Here is a 26,220-nt window from a genome sequence, read left to right as displayed (position 1 = left end):
AAAGTTCACACTTCTTACTACAAGCAAAACAAAAATACGTCGAAAACGACCCGGTTCAGAAACTTCAAAATTTCCAAGTAGTGACATCTTCTGAGAAACTTGAAAATTAACACCTTAAATAAAGTTCAGACTTCCTCCAGAAGGGGAGTTTCAACTGGCGCAAAGTTTGAATTAGCGGCGTGGAGGTGTACCGCCCGGTACACTTAGAATCCCATATCTTAAGGTGACCTGATAGGGTAGAAGGGCATGTTCCATAAAATCATGTCATGTTAGGGACACATTCACTTAGGCTCGCACTCACCAATTTTATTTATTTCTAGAAAACAGAACTCAAAGAATTAGAGTAGGCGAAGCTTTGTCCGACCCTGGAATAGTTAAGAGGGGAATTCCTCAAGGCAGTATTATTGAACCTTTATGTTTTCTTACGTATATATATATCAATGATATGAGTAAAGCAGTGAAATCAGAGATAAGGCTTTTTGAAGATGATGTTATTCTGCACAGAGTAATGAATAAGTTACAAGATTGTGAGCAACTGCAAAATGATCTCGATAATGTTGTGAGATGGAAAGTAGGCAATGGTATGATGATAAACGGGGTTAAAAGTCAGGTTGTGAGTTGCACAAATTGGAGAAAGTCCTATCGATTTTAATTACTGAGTTGATGAGGTGAAAGTTCCTTATGCGGATCATTGTAAGTACCTAGGTGTTAATTTAAGGAAAGATCTTCATTGGGGTAATCACTTAAATATGATTGTAACTACAGGGTACAGATCTCTGCATATGGTTACGTGGGTATTTAGGGGTTGTAATAAGGATACACAGGAGAGGGCATATAAGTCTCTGGTAAGACCCCAACTAGAGTAGGTTTCCAGTGTATGGGACCCTCACTAGGATTACATGATTCAAGAACTGTAACAAATCCAAAAAAAAAAAAAAAAAAAAAAAAAAAAAAGCAGCAGCTCGATTTGTTCTGGGTGATTTCCGACATAAAAGTAGCGTTACAAAAATGTTGCCATGTTTGGGCTGGGAAGACTTGGGAGAGAGGAGACGAGCTGCTCGACAAAGTGGTATGTTCCGAGCTGTCAGTGGAGAGATGGCGTGGAATGACATCAGTAGACGAATAAGTTTGAGTGGTGTCTTTAAAAGCAAGAAAGATCACAATATGAAGATAAAGCTGGAATTCAACAGGACAATTTCGGGTAAATGTTCGTTTTTAGATAGGGAAGTTAGGGATTGGAATAACTTACCAAGGGAGACGTTCAATAAATTTCCAAATTCTTTGCAATCGTTTACTAAAAGGGTAGGAAAACAACAGATAGGGAATCTGCCACCTGGGCGACTGCCCTAAATGCAGATCAGTAGTGACTGATTGACCGAACACGAGTAAAAGCTTTTATCCTGGTTTAAAGCTAAGGAACACTGAGATAAGTTACATTTGAATACACCAACATTATCTCGGTTGAAAATATTACCGGGCAAATTGTGGCCGGTAAAACAGGAAATCTTATAAATAAAGTTGTTCGTGTCTGTTTGTCTGTTTGTTCCACCATCACGTCGAAACGGCTGGATAGATCTCAACCAAACTTCATATTTAGAGTATACTCACCCCGGGGAAGGTTTCGATAGGCATATCATTTTAAAATATTTGAAAAGAGGGGGGTTTTATAGGAAAACCACAACGGTTTTATACTATTATAGGCAATATATCGAATTTGTCGTATAAGGACGAGACAAAGCTCAATTTAATCCTCTTGACGCAAAAAACAAAACTCGGTAAGCCCTACGGGCCCGAAAACCATGTTTTAAGGCCCTAAAACCAACCGTTACGGAGATATTGGCACCACACTACCCCTGCTCTAGGAATCGGATAAAGAAATGAACTGCCGTAACCATGGCAACGTCAGCTCCAGGGTTCTAGAGCAGTGAGATTATGTATGTACGTTTGGGCATAGCTGCCAACCAAAATTGGTACAAATAAGACTTAATATCTGGAAAAAATATACTGTTGTGTAAGGCACTCATAGGACTCCTTTGGGCGGGGATGGAAAGGGGGTGAAGTACGAGTATAAAAATCTTACTATATATAGAAATGGAAGTGTGTGTGTAAATGACACATCTCCTCCTAAACCACTGGAGCAATTTCAACCAAATTTGGTACACGTATTACTATCGGGAGACGATCACTGTGGGGGGTAAGCCATCCCTAGCGCCCTTACGGGAGTGGGTCAAGGGGGGGGGTAGTTACTATAATAATCGAGAATAGTGTCGAATTCATAGTTTTCGGGGTCGCTGAGTTGAAAAGTAATACTTTAGAATTTTTTAAAGTCCAGCCCCCTTTTAGGTGGGGAACAACGGGGGGGGGGGTGAGATATAGAAACAATTAAAAACAGTTTCGAATCCATAGATTTCAGGGTCTTTGAGATGAATAGTATTACTCCGGATTTTTTGCAAGTCCAAGTGGGGAGCGAAGGGGGTGAGATATAAAATTAATCGAAAAACTACATATAAAAATATGATCTTCTTCTTCTTACTATATATAAAAATTGATGTATGTGTGTGTGTGTGTGTGGGTGTGTAAATGACATCTCCTCCTAAACCACTGGAGCAATTTCACCAAACTTGGGTACACTTATCAATTAGTATCAGGAGACAAACCGCGTGAGGGTAAGACACCCCTAGCACCCTTACGGGCAGGGGGCGAGGGGGGGTGGTATAAAAATAATCTAGAATATTATCGAATCCATAGTTTTCGTGGTAGCTGAAATAATTAGTGACAATCCGAATTTTTTAAAATTCATGTTCAGCCCCCTTTGGGGTGTGGGTGAGGGGGAGTGAGATATAAAAATAATCGAAAACAGTGTCGAATTTACAGTTTTCTGGGTCACTGAGATGAATGGTGACAATCCAGATTTTATATCTCTTAGTGGTGGAGGGCGGGAGGGGGACAGTCTCATTGACAGTTGAAATCCTGTACATCGTATCTACAGTGCGACGGCTGAATACATATAGTTATCACTTATTGATTTTTGACAGGATCAAATACTTCCCAGTCGATTCGAGCTTCCATAAGGACGAAGTTTTACTCGAAAATTAAATAATCTAAAACTTGAAATCAAACACATCTAAATAATTTTAAAACTACATAATAGATCATAACATATTAATCTGCAAGTCAAAAAGGAATTCTATAAAAATTCACATCACACATATCTAACTGGTAATGCAAATCTTAAAGGTAAATATTCAGAAACTATCCGAGCAACGCCGGGTACTACAGCTAGTCTAGGATAATAGTCTATCAAGATGGCAGCTCTTAGACGACTGGAATATTTAACTAAAAGAGAAAAATCACAGCGACGAGGAATATGATCAAGATTATTTGCAATAAAACGTCCTAGGTGGATAAAAAGAACAAGCTACATATTTTGAGGACTACGATTATGTTGATTATAAAACCCATTTTCTGTTGTCTAAAACTTCGATACTGTTAGTGTTATCCATGATCGAACTTAATCTGGTATGCGAACACACGGATAAGACTAAGACGAATTCTCGATTATAGCTTATATCTTGTATGGTACACGATTGGGTATAATATTTTAATGACGTACTAAGGAATGCTGCCTTATTTTTTGAATTAACTATACTATTTGTAGGCTATAATTTGTTTTATTCTTCTCTGTGTTAATGTTTTCTGCCAACAAATTCAATAACAATTCCTTCTCTTGGGACGTCATTCATTCTTCGTTTCTTATCATCAATAGCGAACATAGTTTATGATAAATTATTTGCAAATACCGAATGTAATTAAAAACTGTTTAGATTTCGATAATGGCGGCAGTGCGTAGTCATTTGTTTTCCAAGCGTCAGTATTAAAAAAAATTGAAGTTCAATTTCAGATTGAAACGAAAACTTAGTTTTGGTAAACCGAGATAATAAATTCTGTGATGAACACGTGAGCGTTATCCAAGATAATGGCATTATCCAAGTTTTAGAAATCCAAGATAACAGCAAAAGTAACTAAGGTTGGTGAGTATGGGCCTTAGGAATGAAGAACGGATACTTTCATTCTCTGTGACGTTATATGGGTACAACACAGATGTGAGCTCAAGTGTGGGTCGTTATCACTTCCACATGGGGACAGTATCAAAGGAAAACTACTGCAGGCAATTAAAAAAAAGTAACCTCATTTTAAAGAACAGATATGATAGCGTACCACACGCGACAAATTGCTTCATTCTTCTTCTCAGCTATGACCTACATACATTAGAGAACGTACAATTTCTAACACGAGGCTTCATTCGGTAATACTGTCTCCATTAAAATACAAGCAGTCATGTTCAAACACACGAAAATTCGCTATTTTACTCGTTTGATTTTTATAAGAAATAGATTTACTGTCTGATAAATTATTATTTCTAAGAAATTTTCAGGCGTTGTCGAATGCCTAAGATTTTCTTCTGTTAGCAATGTACGTCACCTTCTTTGCTTCTTATAATTAATATTTCCCAATTCACGAAAGTGATTAACTGATCTATGAACCGTCGGACTACTTGGAACTCCACGTCGGAATTTATCTTCAAATAATTTCCTAACAGCCCGAGCGGATTCTGTACGGACAAATGAATCGCTAATAAACTCTGTAAGTGGAATATAATAATATTAGGCGCGACGTTCACGTAGTTCAGGCTTCTCCCTCTTTACTGATATTACGTAACCCATCCTGAGTCAAAATGCCAAGCGGCGGTTGTAGCGAGGCCCTGTGACAGCTCTCATACGACGTGTTTTCCGACCTGTGCAATTTTTGTGATTTTGTGAACGACGAGCCAAGTCATGTACCAGAATATCTTGAGGCGGTTGCACGAGAGTGTTCGGTTGAAACGGCCAGATCTATGGCAGAGTGGGGATTGGTTCTCACAACCACTCTACGCAAGGTGCCTCGGGACCAGGCGAAATGTGCGAACCACCAAGGCAGCCATGCCGCTTCGTTCCCTGGCTGTCCATATCTTAAAAAGACAATAAGAGCACAGTACAGACCACAACGCCACGTCACTCACACAAACATGCATCCCCCTTTCCTTCTAAATCTCAAAATCACTCCCCCATCGAACCAAGATACCTCAACCACTCCCCCCCCCCCCCCCTTCTCAACCAATTCAAGGTCCATATAATTTACTCCAACTCTTACTATTGAATCTCATCACGACCCAGAACAGGCCATCTCCAACTCCAATCGCCACCAGATACTAATACAAGACCTAACCAGACCCTCCTTTACCGTCCCCACCACTAAATAAGTCACAAGAACTACCCTCCAAGTTCCCGTAAAAATTCTCACTTCCTATAAAACTCAAGTCTTCTTAAAAGCACGGGAACCAGCTAAGGCGAGTCGGGCGCATCGGTAAATGCCGAAATAAATGCTGTAAATCAAAACCCCAACATCTGTAATTAAATTTATTCAAGAATAAATTAACCACACCCGGGCGACTGGAGTAGGACATTGATGATGATGAAGAAGAAGAAGAAGAATGAATTAGGGCAATATATACGGCATATGCCATTGCATTTTCAAAAGCAATATATCAGGCGTGACTAGTACTATCCGCGAAACTTTTAGTGACACTTCGTTTTACGGGGGTGAGGAGTAAGGAGGGAGCTACAACGGTTCCGGTAATACTGCCAAGTGAATGGAAATGAAATCTGAACTGAATCGATAGTATGATCGATCGGTGTGAATTTTCTAAACCATCGTTTCCGTGTAGGAGTTCTAGGTGGTTCCTGTGATGTACTTTGATTCTCTTAACTCACGTTCAAGCTTAACCTATATCTTGACTTTGCTGCGTAAGTAAGAACAGTATTTAAAGTGTTGCAATTATACTGCCAGATGTGTCACGGCGATGCATAATCGATTCATAGTTTTTTGTGTCAGAGGTTGCCAATACGAATCTCGAAGATAACCGAGGCCTACCGATTCAACACTAGGGAGTCGAAGTTTCACTAAAAGTTTCGCTCACACAAGCATTTCTGTGCTTGATTTTTTGGCGAAACACCGCATGACACCGCTTCTTCATCCACCCCACTCGCCAGACCTCGCACCTTGTGAATTCTTTTTGTTTCTCCGGATGCCCAGAGCTCAAAGACATTGCAGGGGTGAAAAGAGAATCGAAGGCGGTGCTGGAAAAGGACGAATACGAAAGCTGTTTCGCACAGGGAAAACACGTTTGAACAAATGTATTAGTGTTGATGTTGAGTACTTAGAGGGGACTAACGTTCGTAACTCGAAAAAATAAATTCCGTATTTTTGGAAAGTGGTGAAGGTTATTTTTGGGTCCCCCTTCGTACAATTTACCTTACTCTCGTTCACAATAATAATAAAGGTCTGAATCACGTTGAAGAAGTTTTGCAAATGTGTTATTTTTGTTTGTTACCAATATATTAAGTCGACCCTCGAAAATCTGTTGTGTGTGTGTGTGTGAGAGAGAGAGAAAACAAAAATGAATTGCACTGCTCCATTATTTATTGGACCAATTTGCATCGTTTTAGTTCCATTATCAAGTTAGAATGATGCTGATTTAAAAAATAACAAATGACTTTGCCTTTGCAGCCTTAACCCTCGCGCCTTGCTCATGTGCTTAGTCTTGTGGCCACTGATATGGCGCCGTCGTGACGAGAAATACCACTTGTCTATGGTTACACCAGGTTTGAAGTCTTCTAACGGTGGTTTATTTACTGCCAGCTATATGACATATAGTGACGTCCAGGGAATGTCACAGCCTGCTAACGAAACTGAATCCTCAATCACAAAATTATATTGTTACCTCTATGCACGCAACTCCGTAAAACACTTTCTACGGCTCACCTAAGCGCTCAGGAAACATATATACAATTGTTAATAGCACGTCTAATCCCTTTGAAGATATCTGTCCTCATTTAATCTTTAGTTGAAGCCATTCAAATAACAAAAAACCGGCATCTATATAAACATCAATAAAAAATATGCTATCTGAAGAATGTCGTCGTTGCCATAATGCTGTTAGGATGCTGTCTCGAGGCAGGCACAAGAAATCCAGAACGCGGCATATGGTGCATACTTCATTCTCAGCAGTATTAAGGCGGTACTTCAAATAGTGCACTTGCTTCTAATCAACTTGCTACTAATTGATTGACGATTCTTTTTTCGGTAAAGAAACTAACTGGCCACTAGCGAGTGGAGGAGTCCAATTTTCCAGGGCTGATTAAGTTATTTCATTTTGCTTGAGATTGGTCTGCACATAAATAATTTATCACGATATCAATCAGCTAAATTTTACGTTTCGGAAAGACCCTACTCCAGAAGTACCTAAGAAAAGGTATCGTGTCCACAGTAGTAAACTGAGCCGCAAGACGTGCTTGAACACCTACTCGAAGTCTTACAGACGTATACCAACGAATACAATTCAGTCCGCTACCAGAGAACCCACAAAAACACAGATGAGTGGACAGTTTATTTATTTTTTTGCAATTGCCTTTACGTCACACCGATACAGGTAGTTTTTATGGCGACAATGGGATAGAAAAGTGCTATGAGTGGGAAGGAAACGACCCTAGCATTTAACCGGTGTGAAAATGGACAAACTACAGAAAACCATCTTTAGGGCTGCCGACAGTGGGGGTACGAACTCACTACCTCCCGAATGCAAGCTCGCAGCTGCGCCCCCCCCCCCCCCCGCCACTCACTCGGCGCACAGTTTATACACATTTAACTATACTGGGTGATGACCAATATTAATAACCGCTTCTAATACGTAAAAACACCACCACCACCACCACCACAACCAACCAACCAACCAACCAACCAACCAACCAACCAACCAACCACAACCACAACAACAACAACAACAACAACAACAACAACAACAACAACAACAACAACAACACAAAAACAAACCATTTAAAATCCCGTTCTTTCGCAATTAAATCTTAATTCACCACACCCTACCTAGCATTCATTCACGTATGGGGAGGTGTTCTCCTTGACACATCTATGCTCTACTCCTTCAGATTATTTTTTTCGTCCTGTGCAGTACAACCACGCAAATATGAATGACTAAAGAGTGGCACTTCCCAGTTCGCCTTGCACCTCTGTAACTTCCTCTACGACAAGGTCAGTCCGTCACTACAACATTCATTATTTATTATTATTCGGCACGCAATCCCAGCACAGGGCACATGCTCTCCAACAATCGTACTGTATACAACGTAAGATTGTTCCCAGGCACCAAATCATGTTTCATTTGTAATATCTGACGCCTCAGTTTAGACACCGTAACTCTTCTACCAATGAATCAGAGGCAGAGTATCCAACACATGAACTCAAAGTTCTCAAGTTCGATCCCGACTGATTTTGAAGGGTTGGCAAAATTATTGGCAGAGTCCAATTTATCATTGTTGGCACAGTGGAACCTCCATATCTCGACTCACCTCGGGAGCAACATTTTTTCGAGTTATCATCCAAATTTCGAGATACAGAGAATATCGTTAACGAGCATGTATAGCACATAATTGAATCATATGTATCTACGGCCTTATACTGACTACATTATTTTTTTAAAAAAACCAAACCAAACCCCATGGCACTACAGCCCTTGAAGGGCCTTGGCCTACCAAGCGACCGCCGCTCAGCCCGAAGGCCTGCAGATTACGAGGTGTCGTGTGGTTAGCACGACGAATCCTCTCGGCCGTTATTCTTGGTTTTCTAGACCGGGGTCGCTATCTCACCGTCAGATAGCTCCTCAATTCTAATCACGTAGGCTGAGTGGACCTCGAACCAGCCCTCAGGTCCAGGTAAAAATCCCTGACCTGGCCGGGAATCGAACCCGGGGCCTCCGGGTAAGAGGCAGGCACGCTACCCCTACACCACGGGGCCGGCACATTATTTTTAACAGTACTTAAAAATATACAAACAAACTCTATTTTACGGCATCACTTTAATTATAACACTTATTATAGTAACTCTTTAGAAGACAGGATACAGCACATACAGCAGTGAAACAAGAAACATACCTCCATTAACATCTTTGGAAAAAAAAATCCGTTAGTCTCTTCTGTTTGTTACGGTTAACATTTCCTCCCTTCACGTTGAAACTTTTCGCCAATAATACGCAGCCGAGATTCGTAAATGGAGCTTGTCATCCGCGACTTCGGGGGTTGCTTTCGTACTGACGGGTAATTGATTCACACCCGAGAAACAGCGAAGCTTCTCCGATTTTCCGATCACTAGAAGTTTTAGTTATTCGGTTCCCGTCATATTAGCTCCCAGCATCACTATAAACCTCATTTTACTTGCTAACTGTTCCTCACAAACCACAAATGCCGTATTGCACAGTTAATGTTACACAAAAATCGAGTTACAGAGTATTTTTGATTCAAAGGAGGAAATGTTTGCTTCGAGAAATCGAGAAATTCGTGTAACCGAATTTCGAGTAATAGAGAAATAAATACACGTGAAGAATAGGACAAACGACCGGGAAATTTAAGTTACTTCGAGATCATGAAAATTCCAGTAATGGAGGTTCGACTGCACGTTGAAAACATCTGATAATGCACCCAACGTCAACCGACAAAATCGACTGTTCTACTTAAGGCATCGTCCCGAGGAGTTCCAATTTCGCTGGTAGTTAGCATCACAATAGAAACGTCAAAATTGGCAAGCTGACCACCAAACCGACAGCACTTAATTATAGCTTAACTGAAGGATAAAATAGCAAAGAATAAGAATAATAAAGAGTCATAATATTATTGGATTCACATCTCAACAACTACGTATTGTTTACGGTTTTTGGAGACGCCGTGGTGACGGAATTTTGTCCCGCAGGAGTTCTTTTGCGTGCCAGTAAATCTACCGACACGGGGCTGACGTATATGAGCACCTTCAAATTCCACCGGACTGAGCCAGGATCGAACCTGCCAAGTTGGGGTCAACGACCAGCGCCTGAACCATCTGAGCCCGGCGAATGAACAGATGAATGAATGTGGTAACAAATTACAGACAGAGAATATAAAGCCATGTTTAAACATATAAAAATATGTTCGAGATTCCAGAATAGATACTTAAAAATATAATTACGTCGAAATTAATAATATTATGTAAACAACTTTTAATATGATAAATATACTGTATACTGTACATCAGTAATTTACACTTTGCACTGCACCAGTAGAAAGAAAAATGAGTAAATACAAGAAACAGTTTTTTTTAAATATAAAAAAAGATACTTCTTCCAAGAGACCGCCGTCTCCTTCAACAACCCCCTAATTCGATATTCCAGTCTTTTCTTATCTTCATCTATCATCAGTTCGTTCTCAACACCCCGCACCGTCCACTCAATATGATGATATGTATCGGGAGTTGGCATCATTAATGACGTCGTTTCAGAACAGGTTTCATTAGCATGGGCACTGTCACTGACGAATTTCTGTTTGTCTGTTCTACACCCTGTTGGTATTAGTGATACTAGGTTGACAACACGGGCACACTGTAAGATCGAAGTCATTCTGCAATACCAAAAGCAGGTACATGTAATTTTTAAACCCTTTGGAGAGGTGAAAGGTGCAGCCTTTAACTACCCGTAACTTCGCACCTCCCCGTTCCCTAGGAATTCACCTGGTACTCCTTTTTGCGGTAGGCTGAGTGAACCTCAAGCTCATGAGCATCTCCGGAAGTGGAAATCTCGTTTCTTAAATTTTTGACTTTTTGTCGGAGAATCGAACCCATGTCCTACCGGGTGAACTGACCACGTCTTTACCACCTCGACCAGGCAGCCCCTCCATTCTGCAACACATGAAATGAAAAATTGTAGTTAATAATAATGTTATTGCTTTTACGTCCCATTAACTACTTTTAACGGTTTTCGGAGACGCCGATGTGCCGGAATTTTGTCTCTCAGGAGTTTTTTTATACATGCCAGTAAATCTACTGACACGGGACTGACGTATTTTAGCACCTTCAAATTTCATCGGGCCGAGCCAGGATCGAACCTGTCAAATTAAGCGTAGAGAGCCAAAGTCGTAACCGTCTAAGCCACTCAGCCCAGCAAATTAGGTACGGGTTATTCTGCCCGAAGGCAGGTCCGAACCTCCGCAGAGGTGTTCGGAGTTTACGTGCGGTAGGGTGGCCAGTTCCTTTCCGCTCCTCCATTCCCTTACCCCCCCCCACCCCCCACCAACAGCGCGTGGCAACCCATCCAACTCCTGACCACGCCCAATGTTGCTTAACTTCGGAGATCTCACGGGATCCGGTGTTTCAACACGGCTACGGCCGTTGGCCCCAGCAAATTACAATAGTGAAATATTATGCTCATTAATATCATAGAAAAGTACATTAAATTTATCTACAAAGCCTATCCATCAATATTACTTAAACTCCAGCTACCATTCGACAGGAGTAGAATATGTGGCGGCACTCTGTTTCACCCTCTCCCTTCCTGCTATTATATATCACGTCATTCATTTCATCTCATTAGCTCCTCTGATGCGGTTGACGTCAGGAAGGGCATCCGGTCCAAAAACCTCGCTATGAGGATTCATCTCGCTTCATACCCGACCCTGCAGAGAAACGAGGCAGGGGTTGAACACACACAATTTAAACCACATTTTATTTTGGGCGGTGCTAACTTTTATAGGTAAGAATGTTTGAAAATATATACAAAATTGCGAGTTAAGAGGTCTGGTTTCTATGAGAATAGATAGAGTAGATTAATTGTAAAGATCACCCCCCCCCCCCCTTATAAGGACCTCTTTTCATTGTAGGCTATTTTTCGTATACTTTTCTTCTGTGTATGCGCAGGTATACAGTATTTACGGTGCAAATTCTTTGACAATATCTACCGTCTGTTACACATCTGAAGACAATAAATTCTGTTATATTCTATTGTATTCTCTTCGGAAGTATTTCTGCAGGTTTGTGAAAGAAACTATGTTGCACGGCATCAGAATTAATCACCCCGATCAGCTTAGAATGCAACAAAAATCAAACGAATACGGTGAGAGGCGCTGTTGCGTTATAATGAAACACAAGCAGTGAGAACAGTCGCTAGCTCTTTTGATCATGGCCTGCTAATGTGGTGTGACATGCAGCATTTGTTGTGCCAGCGACGCGACTTGGGTACGGGTTAATTGACAGCTTATGAAGGCTACGCAGGCGGCCTTGGACGACACAAATAACAGTGATCGTAGGTGAGCGGTAGTACCTCGCCCGATTCATCAGAAGAGAAATCCTAGAGTCCACCCACACATTTCCTGCTAGCGTGTAATGCAATGTTAAATTAAATGCCTGTCGCCTCCAAAGGACAAAGGTTGCAATTACTGACCTTAAACTGTCTATTATGGCGGAAGTGTATGCAATATGCAATTGGCATTCGATTATCCTACCTTCGAAAAAACAAATCTAAGATACTACTCAAAGCCTTTTACCATGGGTATGTTTTAGGGATGGGGTCGATCTGGAATCAATTTCGCGACACCATTGTAATCATGTCCACTAGTGTTCGTTTATGTATACTAGGTCAGTAGCTTCATCTATACATTGTTATAAGAACGCAAGCTTCGTGAGAACGAGCCATGTCGAGGAATCAGCGTCAAATACAAACACACCATGGGTGTCACTGTAGCGTACTTGCTACGGCGCGATCCTCTCAGCTCGAGGACCCGTGTTCAAATCCCTTCTCCGTCTATTTTTTTTTCCCTGCCATAGGAGCTCTCAAACCGGTCTTAAGCCACGTGCATATTATGTTAGCAATACCGGCTCCGCAAAGCCCATCTGAATTCGCCCGAGAAGCGATCTGATTGGCTAACTTCAGCAGCCGGTAAAGTGACCACGGCGCGAGATACGAGGGAAGTAGGGAATTGCTGACAACAAAGTAACGTTTATTATTGTAAATTTCAAATCAGTCTGTTAAATAGTCAATGCAAGCATTCTGTGAAGACGTCGCAAAGTAAAAGGAAAATGTTTAATATTGTCATAAGGCACACATAATAGTATTACGATTACCGAACTCGATAGATGCAGTCGCTTAAGTGCGGCCAGTATCCAGTAATCGGGAGATAGTAGGTTCGAGCCCCACTGTCGGCAGCCATGAAGATGGTTAGCCGTGGTTTCCCATTTTCACACCAGGCAAATGCCGGGGCTGTACCTTAATAAAGGCCACGGCCGCTTCCTTCCAGTTCCTAGACCCTTCCTATCCCATCGTCGCCATAAGACATATCTGTGTCGGTGCGACGTTAAGCAAAATAGCAAAATAGCAAAAAAAAAAAAAAAAAGTATTACGATTAGACACTTGGGAAACAAACGTCAGCATCTTGAAGAATTTGTGTGTATCACAACGAACGACTTCTACAATTTCGAAGGTCAGAGAGAAAATCCAGTCTTTTCGAAATATATATAGCGTGCCAGAATATCTGAGTACAAAGATACTGAATAATCTTTACTAAGATGGTTTAATTAGCAAAGAACAAATTATCTGCCGATCAATTGACCTATTCTTCGAACGAAAGCCAATGAAATTCCTCTCAGTCCCACTCCACAAATACTGTTCTTTAAATACACTAGGCCCTACTTCTTTCAGTTACTTTTTTTAAAAGATTTAACTTAATTCTGTTAATAATAATCCTGTAAGTGTGCAGCCTAACAATTACAGATATGCAGGGCCGGATTAAGAGGGGGGCTAAAGGGGCTGCAGCCCCGGGCCCCGGCCCTTGGCCGAACCTAAAATTGTATAAAAAGGCCTGCTGCTCCACCTCCGTGCATGTGCATGAATATTTACGCTCACAAAATATCGAACATGCACTCTTCCTTCCTTCTTATCAGTTGTCCGCGTTTGTATTTCATCACTGCTAGAATCAATTACCGTCCGGAGACACGAATCCACGCTACTTACGCACTGTAATTATTGTAAAGGTTATTGTTGACGAAAATTTAAATCTGGCAGCTTGCGAGTACGGTTAGAGGGTGAAGGGGGTGAAAAGATCTAGAAAGTGAGCGGGAGGGGACAGGGGAAGCACGGTGGAATGCGCATGCTATACTATATCTTTGCATCAGGAAGAGAACTTCCTGTTCACCTCTGATTATTATTGAACCCTTCTTAAGTTACAACTGTAATGTTTTTTGTAAAATGGATAGAAAATATCCTAGTGGTGCCAAAAAACGTAAGTTGTGTTTTGTATGTCGATTTGATAGTGATGATGAGACAAATGTAAAATGTGTTTTGGCATTATGAAATATTAACATGAAAAATAGAGAAAAATTGTAGTCTATTTGAATACTTCCTTATTCATTAATTTAAGTGCAAGTAGTTCTATAACGACTTCAGCATGCTAGTCTTACGTGATGTTACGAAGAAGGGGCCCCACATTTTTAAATAGCCCAGGGCCCCCGAACACCACCATCCAGCACTGCAGATATGACATTTTTAGCAACAAAACCAAAAAGCCGGTTTGTGCGACTGTCGGCTATAACGACCGTTGACTGGCGGTCTCTTCGGTGTCGTTATAGCCGATTTCGACTCGATTACCTCTCTCATAGCGGTTTCTCTAGTCACAGCGGCCATATGAAGACTGCTTTTATAGACGTTGTCATGTACGTAGGTCGAGTCATAAGTTATGGCAACTATTTTTTTTCTCGCGAACAGGAGACAACACGGAAAATCTGCATTTGGAAACGTACGGTATGTACTTGCGTATGACTCCACTAGATGGTGTATGTAAACAACAGTGAGAGTCTAAGCATGCCCCCAAGTTCAGTGTGTGAGTGAGAGCGACACAAAATGGAAGTCAACAAGCAGGAGCAACGATCGTATATTAAAATAGCAGTTCTCCGCGGCAGAAATGCACGCCAATGCATGATCTAATCCGCAACCTCAAGAAGCCATTACGTGGACTACGGTTTGCTAACAGAGGACATCGTAACAGCATTTCGGAGAGACGTGTCACACGTTAGCGATACACATGCAGCGAATGGTATTCAGCGCCACCGCTAGCAACGCACACTGGAAGCCTTCGGCGATTATTTCGAAGGTCTGTAACCAGTGGAGACTTGTCCTTTGTACGTAGTCTCGTGTATTTGCTGTCTATATAATAATAAAACAATGTTTACCAATGACCTGTGTTCTGTCACTTTTCTACGAGAATCTCCTGAAGTCAGAATTTGTCTTCAGGCACTATGTATAAGTACATGCCCTATATTTCCAAATCCATATCTTAGATTTTCCGTGGTGTCTCCTGTTCGCGAGAAAAAAATAGTTGCCATGACTTATGACTCGACCCTCGTAAACAACATCATCAACAACAACATGTTTACAAATCTCCCAAATGCGTAGTCAGTTCTAGAAGTAAAGTAATTTCACAATTTCTAGCCCAACAGGGATGCAAGTCTTGCATTTATTTTTTAAAATTTGCTTTACGTCGCACCGACACAGGTAGGTCTTATGGCGCCGATGGGATAGGAAAGGGCTAGGAATGAGAAGGAAGCGGCCGTGGCCTTAATTAATGTACAGCCCCAGCATTTGCCTGGTGTGATAATGGGCAACCGCGGAAAACTATCTGCACGGCTGCCGACCGTGGGGTTCGAACCCACTATCTCCCGAATGTAAGCTCAGAGCTGCACGGTTCGTGATGCAAGTGTCCCAGTGGAATGTGATCTCGGGTTGGTCCCTGCGCTGCCTTGCACAACGAGAACGTTGTTAGGGCAGGTTATTGTACACCGATTCCCACGATGTGGTTTGATAGATATAAAGAATAGACGTTCGATTAGCAATCTCTCCCGCTCTTACATCATGACCTCTTAATACGTTACAAAACAGTGCCGTTATCTCTCGTCATCTAGAAGGCAATGACAAGCTGGCGATCACGCGTTCCATGAACTGGCTCGTGAAACAAGCCGGTTAACTCAGGTTTCCCAACTGAAATACTGATTTATTTAATAACCTGCTAACGAATCGAAGTGGGTGTACTTTTAAACCAGATCTATGAAATCTGGAAATGGATCAGTAAGTCTCGTGTTGCAAACTGTAATTATACGTAGGCAAGTCAGAGAGTAAGTTTCTCTATTTTATCATAGATAATCGTAGGACTGCAGCGAGCCGTATAAGCGTGGTACCACGGCTCAATACTGAGGCATGCAAATACTGTATACCGTGATGAAAAGCCGTGACCATGCTGGAAAGATGCGTGTTGCCACGCCTTTTTTTTTTCACCGTTATAAGTAAACCTTGTTTGCTATGTGAACACATTTATTTTGGACTTATCACAACGCCTGGGGTCGTGAGCTTCGAAATGGAAAAAGTGCTGCGAAATATATTGAACCCATGACCTTTGTGCCCTAAGAACATTATGCATAAATTAACAATTAAATTAAAAGTTGGGTTCTTGATAGCATGGATTTGACACGTGACGAGGGGGTGATTACCTTCGGTCCCACGCTCTGGGATACGTGACGTCAGCCACACGTGTCGACGGCGGAAGAATCTCAAGTCATTTTTATGAACTATTTCAAAGCGCGTGTACATGGCGTGACCCAAGCCAAGTCAAAAAATATAGTGCCTATCAAAGGAGGTCAATCATCTCACAAATCGAACCCGTATAAATTTTAAATGTCCATGAACACTACCGTCAGAAATGTAGCAAGCATGTAGTCACTTTCAAAACTCTTGAAATTACAGTTTAGTTAAGTCAGAAAATTTATAGAAATTTTCTTGGCGGCGAAGGGAGATATCCGAAGAGAGGGGGTAACTGCTATAAATATGAAGGGACACCATGACGAAGTCTCCTTCTCCGGCATTTGTGATACAAAGCGGACGAAAAATTGTCGAGCTGCTCTGCGAAATCAAACAACAAAAGTAGACTGAGTTCAACTGCAGATTTTAGCCATTGTGGCTAGGTCTTGACTCCATGAAGAGATAGATTTCTTGAGTGAAATAATTGTACCAGATAGGACGGTCAAAGTACTGAATAAATTCTAATGTGATTAAGTAATTTGTGTGCGGAAGTAATTATAGTCCATCGTGTGCGCTCAGCAAACAAGTGAAGGATATTTTCTTTTTTTTAATGCTTTATTCCAGGAAACCTGAAGAAATATAATAATTATCTGTAAAGCCATGAATGTAAAAATGGCTAAATAAAATGCCAGGGTCGCAGGTGAGCCCTATGACGAACAATGGTGTTACTACATAAGGTAATGTGACTTTCCATCTTACTACCTATTATATCTTGTTTCATGATCTCTAAAGTGTATTTGAATGGGGATATACGACGCAGTGGTCACCCCTACTAAGTTTTGTAAATGTGAGAATACGACTAAAAGAGTCATGTGTTTTATTTTCCACTTGGATAAATTTTTGAAGTCTTGCGAGTGCCGTATAATGTTGTAAAAAGTTATTGAATAGGGTTTCGAAGTGATATCACGTCCAATGTAGATCGTCATCCGTGTGAGTGTACTGCCTATATTTTGTGATGTCAAATTAAGATGTTCATTCGACGTAAATTTTTTCTGTCTGCAATTTGACGTTAATAATGTAGGAATCCACGGTTACTCATTTTCAATCGAGTGGAAGCGCGCTGTCGGGTGAGAATCTAGGGTGATGAATTTGGTCACGGAGAGAAACGTTTTTCTAGGCCCATTTTAAACTGTGTCTGACTGACAATAAAAAGATCTAGTAGAATGTTTCAGTCATTTTTTTCGTAAAAATCAAGTTATTAAATACGATACCATTTATGCGAAGTTATTCATGATTAATGCATTGTATGATATTAGACGTCGAGATTTCTAGTAAGGATTTTATTCCAGTTCTTTGTCTATGATAGTTGTGGAGCTGGGAAACAGAGGTTAGTTTTGTTGATATGAGATTTGTGAATCAGGTTGGACATGTCATCGAAGCCGGGACACGATAGCCCGAGGAATATTTTATAATGTTGGGAATGGAAAGAAATACATAGAAATCCATAGCAGTATTAATTTGCGACGCGTATAATTAGTGTGGGCATCTTGAAGCATAATCTGTGCATTTTTTGGTGGTTAGAATATCGTATTTGTTTAATTATGCCGGCAGAGTTTAAAGGTGAGCATTTTGAGAAGCCCGTCAACTGGAACAAACCAGGTGTTTCATGTTACTGCCAAGCGAACTTGGGGACGAGAGGCCTCAGCTGTGAGGGTTACACCATATGATAACGGGACAGGCGTGGAATTGAGATTGTATTCTCGGCCGGGGAGAACGTTAAAATGCTGGATTTAGTTGAAATTCATAGCCGGTAATAATCTGAGTATTGTGGAATACTGTAAAATTTGTTTAATTGGGGACGTAATGAACATTTGAAATCACGAACTTTGAGTATAAGGAACAGAGTAACCAAATTCAGGGTTGTCCAAAATATAGAGCGATGGTTGTGATGATTGGTTTGTCTGTGAGGGGTGTGCAAAATTCATAAATGGTATGACGAGATATGACATCGTAATTATATGGCGAGTTGTTTGGTTTGTACGTAGATTATTAGGATATCCAAGTGTTAATAACGGTTAGGACTAGATTAGATTAAAAGTGTGAGATCATGAGACAAGATATATAACTGGACATGAATTATGTAACAATTCTTTTCCAGCCAGATAAATATCACAAGATTGAATGTACATCACAGCTGCGTAGGAATTTGTGAAGAAACCAGAGTCCGTGGAGATAAAATTTACTGTTCTTTAACATTTCGTTAAATCATTTATATTTATTTAATTATTAAATTCAGTGAAACCGCATTTTGAAATAACTTTAAACAAGCGAATAACTTGCAGATGCATTCTGGAAATTTTAGTTTGTTTTCTGGAGAATATTTAAATGTAAAGCCTAGAAACTTGGATGGTCAGGGGGTCATCACCCTCAGTGACTTGGATTAGAGCCATATACCATTGTAGCATCATTTCCTTGCGGTCATCATCCACAATGACTTTAAAGTAACTTAGAAGATTAGATGTCGGTCCATGACATAGACGCAGGTCACATCGATTCAATTAAGGGTCCATGCCGTAGAAACACTGTGTGGCACACACCGATTGGACGCCCTTAATTATACCCAGAGTCCAGAGTTCGTGTTACGAGGGCTGGACCATAACGAATCACTATGATGGTACATGTGGTCTCACATGGAAGCCGAATTTAAGGATTTCCAGACTTTCCTTTCTTAAATGATTAATAATTGAGACAATGGTTTCTAGTATGAATGCCCGTCAGGCAGTTACGTTAAAGTCTCACACCAGTGTTCTGACCCTTATGTAAAATGATTGTGGTGTCCTGTGGACACAATTGACTATGACACCGTTGACATATCAGATTGCTTCAGAATTTTCCTGAATAAATAGGAATCTTTTAAATAGACGTTTCATTCCAGTAGATAGATTAGAATTACTGAACCCTACCTTTACCTCAGCAAGTGACGAAGAACCCGATACGACCCAAGAGACAGATCTCATGAACTTTGCTTATAGGTAAGAAAGGTAGGTATCCCTCAATATGGACCAAATGGTTCAATATTAAACCAGAATTTTTGCTAACAGCAAAGAATTCGAAATTTAAAAAAGTTTAATAATAATGTTATTTGCTTTACGTCCCACTAACTACTCTTTTAAGGTTTTCGGAGACGCCGAGGTGCCGGAATTTAGTCCCGCAGGAGTTCTTTTAAGTGCCAGTAAATCTACCGACACGAGGCTGACGTATTTGAGCACCTTCAAATACCACCGGACTGAGCCAGGATCGAACCTGCCAAGTTGGGGTCAGAAGGCCAGCGCCTCAACCGTCTAAGCCACTCAGCCCGGCCTTTAAAAAGTTTAGAAGGAAATTAAGAAGGTGGATTAGAAACCTGGAGCACCTTTGGGACGTAAACACCGTCGGCTCGCGTGTCGGACTTCTCACTGTCCTCAATCTTTTTCGATTCTTGCGAATAAGAATTCCTTATACTCTTGAAGCCGTCAGCTCGTAGGTCACGAAATATTTAGTCGTCTGAATTACCACCATACGAAGAAGGTTCACTTCATGCAATTGAAACAACTCCACGGTACTGTTCTCAGATTAGTTCTGAGACACTTTATTAGACTTTTTAATTTTTTTAAAATTTACATTTCAGATTACTTCACTCATGGAAAGCAACAAAGAACTGACTCTCAAGCCTCGTTTTACACCGGCTTGAGGAGGAGGGAGGGGGAATCAAGCGACCGAGCGAATTGGCCGTGCGGTTAGGGTCGCGAAGCTGTGAGTTTGCTTTCGGGAGACAATTGGCTCGAATCCCACCTATAGATGGTTTTCCGTGATTTCCCATTTTCACATCAGGCAAATGCTGGGGATGTACCTTAACTAAGTCCACGGTCACTACCTTCCCAATCCTCGTCCTCCCCCCATCCCTCCGTCGCCGAAAAACCTTCGATGTGTTAGTGCGACGTTAAACACGTAACAAAACATCAAAATAAAACGCTCTTTGATTATTTGGTACGCCTGATGGTTTCCCATTTTCACACCACGCAAATGCTGGGGCTGTACCTAAATTAAGGCCACAGCCGCTTCCTTCCCATTCCTAGGCCTTTCCTGTCCAATCGTCGCCATAAGATCTGTCTGTGTCGGTGCGAAGTAAAGCAAATAGCATTTCATAAATTTGTTTAAATCAGACTTCATTAAATTGGAAAACCTAGAGCCCCAATTAGTCCGGAGTCCTATGCATTATTATTATTATTATTATTATTATTATTATTATTATTATTATTATTATTATACCATTATTATTCCCACCTAGGTCCCTAGTTCACGATTTTACTTTCTGTACTAAACGCGAGACACTGATATTGTATGTGTGTTGTATGTTTAGTCCTCAGCCCGAAGGCTGGTTGGATCCTCAACAGCGACGCCATCAGCTGTCATAGATGGCCTAGGCATCACTGAAGAGGCGTACCAGGGAAATGAGGAGTGAGGTAGTTTCCCGTTGCTTTCCTCACCGAGCCAGAAGTTGCTATTACGTATCAGTCTGCCAAGCCCACTGAAATGCATGCACCAACCAACCCTATAAGCAATATTTTCACACCATTCATGGCAGGGACTGGCTGCAGAAGGAATGGCATTACTAGCATCGCTCATACCTCAGTCACTTTCATTTTGTCAAAGCCAAGAATAAAGCTGAGACAGATCAATGAAAGTAACAAGATTGCTCTAGCCCATACCAGAAGACATAGTGCACTGTAAACACTAGGTCCCGCCAGCAAACCTGATATTAACAGCGTAAAAATAATATTTTAATAGGCCTACTTTGATATGAATTTAAGTTTAATATTTTGGGAGATATGCTATTTGTATATATAAATAACTCATGGTGATCATTTACGGTTATTTTAAAGTTCTGTGTCGAGTTTATTTCCAATTCTTTCTTTCTTTCTTTCTTTCTTTCTTTCTTTCTTTTTTCTAACATCTGAGACCACCGGACGGGTTAAACACAAAACAAAATATTCTGCCATATTGGTTTGTGCTGTGGTTCATGATGAGGCTTTTATAGTTATATTTTGTCTTAAATGCTTAACACGTTTAAATAATCGACGCAAAATATGACAACCATGTACTTGACAACCCTCCCTTACCTTTTGAACGATACGCGCCCCTTGTCTCCAGGTGAAAGAAACGGACTGACAACCCTCAATACCACTAGGGTGGGCCACGTTTCGGGACCAGAAGTTGCCGTCGTCCCAACTTAACCACTGGATTGATCCGGTATCAACTTTGCGAACTTGGGCCAGCGCTCTACCGTCTGAGCTACAAACCTGACCACAGAAATAAGTCTCGTGTCTAAATTATTAGACTTCTAAAAGCAAGAAAGTTTGTAGTTTACCTGACTTGTGATATCGCGTTCGTAGCCATGGCACCTCCAGTTATACGTAGATTTCGAATTACAGAGTGAAATTCTATTTACAAATTCCCACGTACCTTGGCAGAATGCTAAGTGCTGTGTTAAACCAGTGAGGATGACACTCGGCAATCACGTCCCCTTGAGATTTCAATTTGTTGTACTGTACCACTATTATTATTATTTAAATTTGAGGGATTCTCTGGTGATATCTGGCGCCCTTTTACCCTGTACAGTTACTGTATATTACAATTAACACCCAAGCGTAATACTCGTAGTAGAACCCACTGTAGGTGGGAACGGTATAACAACACCCACGGCATCCACTGCCTGACGTAAGAGGCGACTAAAAGGGGCCCCATGGGCTCTGAACTTGGGATCGTGGTTTGACGACCACGTGGCCCCTTAGCTGAGTAATGGCACTGCTTCCACTTTTCCCATCCCGACGGTATTAGGTTTGCGAGGGACAGGGAATCTTTCATTTTCCCGCCTTTCGTGGCCCTTGTCTTTCTTTGGCCGATGCCTTTATTTTTCGAAGTGTCGGATCCATTCCATTTTTCCCTCTCTGATTAGAGTTATATAGAGGATGGTTCCTCAGTTGCACTTCATCTTAAAACAATCACCACTACTATCGTAATAGTAGACATTGATGTATTTCAACTGGCGACCAACGTGGTTGCCAAGATATATTTCGGGGCTGATGACCTTAGATGTTAGGTCCCTTTAAACAACAAGCATCAACATCATCAAGATATATTTCATGATTATGTATCTAATTAATGTCTGTCTTTCAATTTTAATTCATTTATCGTGATTTCAAGGCACATCTGATGTGTTTTATGCCTTCATTTTTTGTGCCCGGATATAAAATATAAAAATACAAAATATGATTTTTGTTTCCAAAGCAGATACAAAAACATGTAGTCTACAGGTAAATGCTTCCAGCGTATTCATAGTGTCATTATATTTATAGCTGATCTCCTGTTGTGGTTATTACCGCAGTACAAAGAACGACAACATAACACATATCAGCAGTGGTGCTTCACGAGTTTATAGTTCCAATGACTCCTGTCTGGGAAGGCAACCTTGGCTCATTTATAGCGTGGACGACCTTCGATTTCTTGTTGTTGCTCGTGCACTAACCTACAGGAGTGATTTGCTTTGTGTTGGAGACTTCGTTTTTCTTTTTTATCAGTCGCGGAATGCTGGTCGGCTGGCTGGTTACCGGTGGCCGAATCTCGTAACTGCAACTTAGGCACATACACTGAAGAAAATGGAAATTACAACACCTAGAAGGAGTGGTGCTATATTGCTGCAATTGAACATGCAGGACGAGTGTTCGGATGTGATTCGATTATTACACTTTCAGGTCCCTCTGACCGCAAGTTTGGACAACAATCAATACAGGATGTGCTCACCATGAGCTGCAATACATTGATGAATTCGTCGAGGCATGGAGTCAATAAGGCCCTGGATCGCTTCCTGAGGAATTGTGGCCCATGCATGCTGCACTGCACGGATCAGTTGTTCCAGAGTTGTGGGTGGCTGAGGACGGTTGGCCAGTTGTCGACCTATCATGTCCCACACATGCTCAATAGGACTGAGGTCCGGGGATCTGGCGGGCCATTCTAAGGTTGTGATGTCGTGGAGAGCTTCTGTGAAGATGTGTCAGTGTGAACCCGGGCATCCCATTAGCAATGTTCGCCATCATAGGGACAACCACTGGATTGAGTACCCTATCGACGTACAGTGTCGAGCAGTCATAGTGCCCTCAACAAGCACTAATTGTGATTTCACATTAAAGCCAATAGCTCCCCAGACCATAATGCTTGGTGTTGGCCCTGTGTGCCTCTCGACAATAAGACCTGGGCGGCCCCTCTACGTCGGCGCACACGATTCCGGCGATCACTGCGGGCAAGACAGAAGCGCGATTCATCACTAAAGACGACCCTATGCCATTCGTCGACCCACGTCGATCTTTCTCGACACCAGGCCAGCCTTACACGTCGCTGTTGTGGGGTCAATGCAACACCTTCTGCAGGGACACGGGCTAGTAAGCCAGATGCACGCAGGCGATTACCAACTGTTTGTTGTGTAACGCGGGGTGCCACAACTGCTCGAATATGCGCTGCTGTTGCATGGGGTTCCATCCGGGCCATCCGAATGATGCGGCGATCCTCTCTCACAGTTGTCTGTCGCATTGGGCCTGTGCCAGGTCTACGAGTGTGGGTACCTTCATTTGACCACTGCTGCCATACACGTTGTACCGTAGATGCCTGTTGGCCAACATGTGCAGCGACAGTCCTTTAGGATAATCCAGCCTCACACAGCCCAATTATCCGGCGACAGTTGTTGATAGCGTGTCGTCGAGGTATGTTTGACGGGGAACACTTCACTGCACAGACTGCAAGTCAACTACGCTACACCAGAGTTCGTATGCTGGAGTTGATTCCTCCGCGACCAATCATGTGGGGAGACCTGTAGCAACAATCCAATGGGTCTGAAACGTTGATCGTTTACATACCTACATGGCATCGTTCCATATCTTGAAAATCAACACAAACGACCAATGCCTTCAGGCTGTTGCAATTTCCATTGTCTTAAGTGTACGTCGAAATTCTACAAGCGATTTTTCCTGTCAGTGTGTGATATGTAACAAAATACAAAAGGTTAGGTAGACCCAGATGATCGGTGGAATTTCATGCTTAAATAGGTCATAATCGGTTTAAAGTAAATTAAGAGTAAAATTTGGTGCCCATCAGTAAACGTTGTTATTAAAGCATAAAATGTAAATACCTACCACTATTTCGCTGCACGCACGACTTTTTTCCAGTGGCTTTGCAAGTGAAATGACATTCCTGAGAAGCAAGGTAGGAGTGCAAGAGTGGATAAGATGAGAAGTGAGAAGGTTAGGAAAACGACCAAGAGACAGGTGGATAAAAGGAGTGGAAGAAAGTGTGCAGAGAAGGGGAGAGGACTGGGCAAGAGTGAAGAGGGAGAAGAGGTGGGAAGACAAGAAATGGAGAAGCTCATGTTCCAAGCAGACCTGGTCAACAGCTGCAAACTGCAGATGACGATGATGATGATGATGATCTTTCAAACGAGCAAAATTAGCTGAATCTTTTCTCGTCTTCGGTCGCACTTTCGCTTTCCTTTAAACATTTTGGTTCAAAATCACTCCTGCAGATCTTTTACACTCAAGGCAGTACAGTACTCGGAGATATTTTAAAAGATCGCCCTCTGAAGCTCGATGGAATGGCTGATGTGGCCTGGAAAGTGTGGTAAAGGTTTGCCTTGAAATTCCACTACTAGATAGATGTCAGGTAAGTCATGGTCATTTATTCACCTTGTGCACTGAATTATGCCTGAAGACCTCAACGACCTTCGCAGAATGAACTCTTTTCTTAAATCAATTCGTGTCTGGTTTTGGTGCGTTAATTATTGTAATCAATAGCTCGTTACAGCACTCCTCTGTAGACAAGTTGCTGATGAATGCATGATGTATCTCGACCGCGCAGTTCCAAACAAGTGCGTGGTGGGTGCCTTAGGCAAGACCCATATTCTATGTTCACAGAGAGAAATTAGAGCTCAACGAGCTTGGGCTAAAATGAAATATGAAACAAATACATATGTTTAAGCAGACACGGGTTTCTACTATAACACCATGAAGTACAGGGTCATTAAATATAATTTCATATATTTGCAAAGTCTAATGCATATTCCTACAGCTCTTATCCTCATATACAGTCAGGAGGGTAACGAGTGTGATACGGGCCCATATGTCACAAAAAAAGTTCGGGTCCCTTGAAAATATAAAACCTATGAATAACTATTATAAATATTATTACAGCAGGTAGAAGTAATGCCCTAAGATTATTAATAGATAATGTTTAATAATTTTTATTTGTCTTCCTCCAGCTCCGTGGCTCAGGCGGCAGCGCGCCGGCGTTTCACCGCTGGGTTCCATGGTTCATATCCCGGTCACTCCACGCGAAATTCGTGCTGGACAAAGCGGACGCGGGACAGGTTTTTCTCCGGGTACTCCGGTTTTCCCTGTCATCTTTCCTTCCATCAACACTCTCCAATACAATTTCATTTCACCTGTCAGTGATTAATCATTGCCCCAGAGGAGAGCGACAGGCACAGTCCTCGTCCTCGCTGCTAGATGGGGGTTTCATTCCTGACCCGGTTGAAACTGGAAACAGGCTGTGGATTTTCATTTTCATTTTACTTCCTCCGTGGTTTAACGGCTAAACTGCTGAACTGCCAACCATGCATCATTTAGATGTTCGTACTTAGCTTTAATTGGTTTCATTTTTCAACAACTACA

At 41.6% G+C, this 26,220-nt stretch overlaps 1 protein-coding gene across 1 annotated transcript in view; it reads right to left on the bottom strand.

The window, feature by feature from the left end:
* The window catches only part of LOC136875863 (growth factor receptor-bound protein 10), a 1,220,440-nt gene that overhangs the window by 654,711 nt on the left and 539,509 nt on the right, over positions 1–26,220 (bottom strand). The gene's annotated exons all lie outside the window — the stretch shown is intronic.

Source organism: Anabrus simplex, chromosome 6 (genome assembly GCF_040414725.1).
Source record: "Anabrus simplex isolate iqAnaSimp1 chromosome 6, ASM4041472v1, whole genome shotgun sequence".
Lineage (NCBI taxonomy): Eukaryota > Metazoa > Arthropoda > Insecta > Orthoptera > Tettigoniidae > Anabrus > Anabrus simplex.
The sequence above is the reverse complement of the archived record's forward strand: the minus strand, read 5'-3'. Positions and strand labels throughout refer to the sequence as shown.